A 6,182-nucleotide genomic window follows, 5' to 3' on the forward strand; every position below is an offset into this window, starting at 1 on the left:
GGAAAGTCCCTCTGTCAGCTCAGGGCTGTCTCCTGACCGCGGGCGGCCACCTTGGACTCTTTCCTGGGATGTTTTACCAGCGATGTAATCCACACTGGATGAAGACACAGCGGAGATCCGGCAGTTGGAAGTTTAAAGGTGGAAATATAGAAATGTTAGGGAGATTTGTTTCTAAAACAAATCCCTCTTGGGGCTGTTGTGTATTCTCCTTGCAGAGTTTTTATTTTCTCCTATTACACCAGACAACACCAGATTCCCTGAACTAAAAATTAAAACCCACCAATCCATCTGGCATTCATTGCCCTCTATGGAAGCCAAAGGAGCTTAAACTCTTTTTGGAGAAAATAATTTTATTTAACAAAGCCTCCACATTTCTGGAAACTCACTCCCCCCAGATATGGTGTATGTCTAAGGACATATCTCCATCAGGAATGAAGACCTAATCTCACCTCCCCCTCACGCTCTGGTTCTGGATCCCAGGAGCAGGTCCCAGGAGGAATCCAGCCTTCTTGTCTGGGACAAGGGCTGGAAGTCTCCTGGATTCCGGGTTCCCATAACTGACACTCTTATGGAGGAAACTCTGCAGGAGCAGATCCCACAGCCACCTGAAAACCAGAGGCTTTTCCGAGGACTTGTAACTCATGACATTTCCTGAACGTACCTGTTAAATTATCTATCCGTGAGGCAGAATGTCTGTAGCAGGCTTAAGTTTTCGAGTTCACGCAACACTTGAAGGGAGAGTTGAAGTGTTTAGTATTCACTCGAAAAATAAAGAATTAGAATGGCGCATACGTGCACACACACGCACACATGCACACACACTCGTCTTAAAGAAGGGAAGCAAAACTAGAAATATTTCCTCCAAAGAAAAGTTGGGCTTAATTGCTCAGGTTCAAGGGATTCTGGTCGTAGGAAAACAAATAAGTGGAAGTGGTGAATCAGCAAAACAAAGTTGAAGTCACAGAAGTTGGAGGAGAGCAGAGTTCTTGTTTTATCATTTGGACTTCTGAAAGACACCTGAAGTGAATTTAACACAAGAGAAAATATAATTCACGAGGTTATGCTTCATCAAGACTTTCAGTATCCTTAATCCAGAGAATCTCCAACATACCTCAGTTACCCTGTGCAATTTTTTTTACAGCCCTCATTGTCAGGAAATGCTTTATTTCCTCTAATTCCTGTAATTTATGCTACAAGTTAAAGCTGTTTCTTGTTAGCGTGTCCTCAGGGAAGACTGGAAGCAGATGGTTATCCTCTGTTGTCCAGAAACATTTCAGAGCTTTAATAGAATCTTGAAATACTGATTTTGGAGGAAGTAGTGGTTATCATGAGACAATTTTAATGCATGATCCTAAAAATGAAAAATCTCTTTGGACTTTGTTTTTGAAATGCAGACTATTTCTAAGATCTGAGGGGAGAAAGAAGACCTTACAAATTAACCATGAACTGGAGAAGTGCACTGAGTCTGACGAAATGAGATAGAGCATCCAGTACAGGATCGGGCGTCAGGACGTAATCGGCCCTTAGGAAATGATGTGTGTGGCAGAGGTTACCACTGAAGAACTTTCAGTACCTGAAAGGTGGAAACAGATGAACTGAGCCAGGAAATGAGCAGAAAGAGCCTGGATGGGATATATCTGTGAATTTGCCTGCCAAAGGCATCCAACAGAAAGATCCTGGGCTGCCAGGATGGAGGGTTCAGATTTGCCCGAAGACTCACTGCTTGCGGTGGCCTATGGGGACCTGTCCTGTTGCTCAAGCTTCATCTGAGGCACAACTATGTACCTCATGTGTGTGTGTGTGTGTGGCACAGTGTGGAAGGGACAGCAATCCTTTGTCAAGATGAAGGACACAATCAGCACTAGACAATCCCAGACAAGTGAGTGGGATGTCCTAACGGGTCCATGGCACCAAGAGACCCAGGAGAGGGATCCTCAGAAACCAAAAGCTTTGTTCCAGAATAGGGAGACCACAGTAGGAAGGCAGCTACAGAAAAGACACCATCTCTCATTCTGATGGGGCAGGTGAGATTGGGAGGGGCGGGGAGAGGACTAGGTTACTTCAGCCTCAGTCTAGACTCTCTAAGGAAATGAGGAAGTGTCTGTAGGGAAAAGGGTGGCATCCTATCACTAGCAGCTGAGGAAGGCTGGATCCAGGGAATCTGGCGAGACCACTTCTACCCACCTGTGATTTCAGTGCCAGAGAAATGAAAGGACAAATACTAGCCATGCCCAGAGGGATTGAGTCCGAGCATGAGTAGGCACAGGTGCGGTTTAGGGGACTCCTCAGGGATATGTAGTTTTATTTGTTTATAGAATTTAGAAAATGTCATTGTGGTCTACATAGTATTCTGGCATTTGCGGGTTTTTTCCCCCCAATCAACATTAAGATTCAGTGATGTTGCTGCTTGTAGTCATAGTTCTTTCAGTTTCACTGTGTAAATATATAATTTGTTATTTATTCTCAGTGCATAGTATACATTTTGATTTCAAAAATTGGGGAGAAGAACTAAATTTTTGCTATTCTAACGATGTAAAATCTGCCCAGTGCAAACAAATTTCAGATGTACTGGGGACTTGATATTTATAGGTTAGGGCTGAAAGGCACACAAATTGTGCCCACAGGCGGGCAGCAAGACAGCTACTTCTGCTGGGACCATATGGTGTCCAGCGTGTTAAAGAACACACAATCTGATAAGGGGATAAACCAGACTAGCAGATGATAAGCAGAAACGCAAGCAGATAAGCCCAGTTATCAGTAAGGGGGTGGGGGGTGGGCCTGCTCTGGCAGATGGTCTAGATCCTTGGCAAATGATAAGGCAATTTGTAGGAATGGCTTTTTGGAAATAAAACACTTACGCAGAGGCAGGCAAGGTTCACATGAGAAGCAATGATGCATCAATTTCGCCAGCAGGAATTCTCTCAGTCAGTGCAAAGCCGTCTAAGGCAAGGAGGCCCTGGGGTGGGGGGAAGCAGTCGTTTTCAGTTTTTAAGGCCCACTTTGCCTGCTTCCTTCTCAGACAACGAAGATGATGGAATCTGCTTCCCTTACCTACCAAGCGGTTGGAAGAATAGAAGGAAAATAAAATTAAATTAATGAGACTTGAAGAGTTATAAATTCCATCCAAGTATCGTTAAAAGCCTGAGGAGGACTGTGGTGTCTAGTCTGCTGTGCCCCCTGGATGTGCTGTTTCAGGTCAGCCTTGCAGGCAGGGGACGTGTGGGGCTGCCTGTAAGGCCCCAGTGTCAGTCTTCCCACTCCACCCATATCTCCTCATCTGACCATCAGTGCCTGAAATTCCACCATCAGAACTTCATCCTGCTATTTTCAATCTTTGATCCCTTTTAAAATGCAGGTAACTCCAGGCTGTAGAGTGTAGAAAAAGAATAAAAGAGTCTGATAAGAAAGCTCGAGAAGAGCACTTGATGATCCTGGAGACCAGTGAGGGTGGGATGATATGGATGCCATGGCAGTAGGGGGTAGTATCAGCTGGAGAAAGGGCCCAGGTGACAGATACTGAGCAGTGAGGGCATGAGCCTGGTCCTGGCCCAGGAAAGTAACCTGAGTTTCCCCTAAGCCTAAAGCCTTCGTTTTCTACCCACAAAAGCAGGACGATCCCTTTGGCTAATTGTTAAAGCTGGCAAATGTGTACCGGATGCAAGGCTATTTTAGCGCATTATAACATGAATGGCATGAAAGGTGCTCATTAATAGATGTGGCAGGCCCTGGGGCTCAGCGCTGCCCAGGTCAGCATTTTCATCAAGGGCTTGAGTAAACATACGGTCTCCTGTATATTTGAATATCGATAGAATGTATAATTAACATACACTCAGGAAACTTGGCAAATAAGGGGTGTAAATAAGGATCTGAAAAATCTTGAGAGCTTTTAATGATGGGCTGAATACATAGACCAAGAAAAAATGTAACAGGAACAAGTGTAAGATTCTGCACAAAGGTCCAAGTACCCACATACAGGAAGAGAGACATGGCTTAGCAAATCTCATTCAATATGATGTGTCTCCACAAAAACTGGCCTAAAGCTAATGAGAAATAATGCCACTTAATAGAAGTAGATCATATAGAAAAGAGGTGAGCCTGTCCAGCTCTGCTCTTGTCGACATACCTGGATATTTTCATTTTAGTTGCTTCATTTAGAAAAAGTGTTGCACAAGCAATATTATCTTAATAATATAACTTTAAAAATCAATTTAATAGAACAATTCTACATTTTATGTTACTTTCTAGTTTTTCTTCACATACATGTATCATTCTCTTTCATAGTGATAATGATATGTAAATACAACTTTGTTATTCTGCTTTTAATTATGCGTTATATCTTGAGAAATAATCCATCTTGTTGCATTGGTTTCCAATGATTTTTGGTCATGACCAAGTTGTTTATCAATGGCCATGATCATGGCCAAGTAAATTACATAATTAATAGAATGATTTACACTATTATTGACCTTTTTACATACATTTAAACTATTTCCCATTTTCCAGTCCTTTAAATGACTGCCATAAACACCTGCATAGAACCTTTTCCTATGTTTTGTAATTATTTCCTTAGGTTATATTCCCAAAGTAGGATTATTCCAGAGATGTGAACATTTGAATTCAAGAGAAGTTTTAGCAATTTCTATTGCTATCAATCATTTAGTACTTCCATCATTCTTTCTCCAGCATTCTATTTTATTTTTCAAATTTCATGCATAAACTGTACCCCATTACAGTTTTGATTTGCATCTCAATAAAAGGTAGTAAAGTTGAATGTTTTATGTCAGTTTATTGCTTGTATTTCCTCTTTGTGAATCATCTATTCATGTCCTTTACCCATTTACATTAAAGTTGATGTTTTTCCTTTCAATTTTCAGAGGCTTTTCATGCAATGCTTACAAAGACTTTTGCCTGGTTTATTTGATGAAAATATTTCCCCCCGTCTTGTTGCCTTTTTATTTGAGTTACAGTAATATTTATTCTAGAGACTTGCAAACATTTCCCACTGAGATTCATTCAATTCATTGAAAGCCTATGATGCATAACTCCACTACATATATGATGTCTATTCCTTTTTGATGGTTTTATATGTTTTTATTCTTAATATTAACTCTTTAGTACAATTGGGCTTATTTTGACGTAAGGTCTAGACAATTTTACTTAAAATTTCCATAACTTTGAGCAATTAAGTTCGTGTGGTTCTTAGATTCGTCATCTGTTAAAAAAAAAAAAAAAAAAAAAAGGTACCCACTTCTCCCTTTTATTCCAGGAAGCTCTAATAGAATATTGGGTAGGTCAAATACTTGATTGCCTAGAAAAACCCATTCTTCAACCATGCTATGTCAGTTATCAATTCATTGCCTCTCAGCTCCAAATTTGCCCTTCAATACCTGCTCTGCAGAATTATTTTAAACACTTCTTTATAGTGAGCACGATGTTAAGCTTTCTCAGTAGAGGATGCTGGAGTGACCCTGAAGCAGGAAGAGACTGTCCTGCTGTTTCTGGTGGCTACACCATTGGTCAGCAATGAGGATGTGAGAATGTCCAATAGCGCTCTGCCCCAGCCACATGCCTGGAACACCCACTCCCTTGATGATGTCCCTGCCCCATCCCAACCAGGTGATCACCTTCCTGCGGCTCTCTCAGCATGGACACTAAATGTTGCAGCCCTCTCGCCTGCACCAGTGCTGCAACTCCCTCTGCTTCCCTATGCACCCATGTCCCAGGTTTGTCTCCTGTGACCCTGCTGACACAAGCACCATAGCTCCAGGTGTCCTAGTCACACTTGTGCCCCCATTTTCTCTGCACACCTGTGTGGCGTATATGAACCCCACCTGCATAATGAGGGTAGCTTCCTGCTCGCCCAGCAGCCACAGAGCAGCTCAGGCCTGTGCAAACCAGTAAACTTTTCTGCCATCCCTTGGCTGCCATCCATTAGAACAGCTCCAACAAGGTGTAAATGCTAGCCTTGGGGAGAGGGTAACCATTCCAAGTTTGTCCTTTCTTGGTTACTGTCCTTCAACCCTGGGATACTATGTAAATTCTTCTATACACAACCGATGAATTTTGAACAAGGTCTGTAGGTTAGACAATAGTATTGCATTAGTGTTAATTTATTGATTTTGATAACTGTACTATGGTTAAATTAGAGAATGTCTTATTTCTCAAAAATACTCACTAAAGTA

The sequence above is a fragment of the Equus przewalskii genome, chromosome 14 (genome assembly GCF_037783145.1).
Source record: "Equus przewalskii isolate Varuska chromosome 14, EquPr2, whole genome shotgun sequence".
Lineage (NCBI taxonomy): Eukaryota > Metazoa > Chordata > Mammalia > Perissodactyla > Equidae > Equus > Equus przewalskii.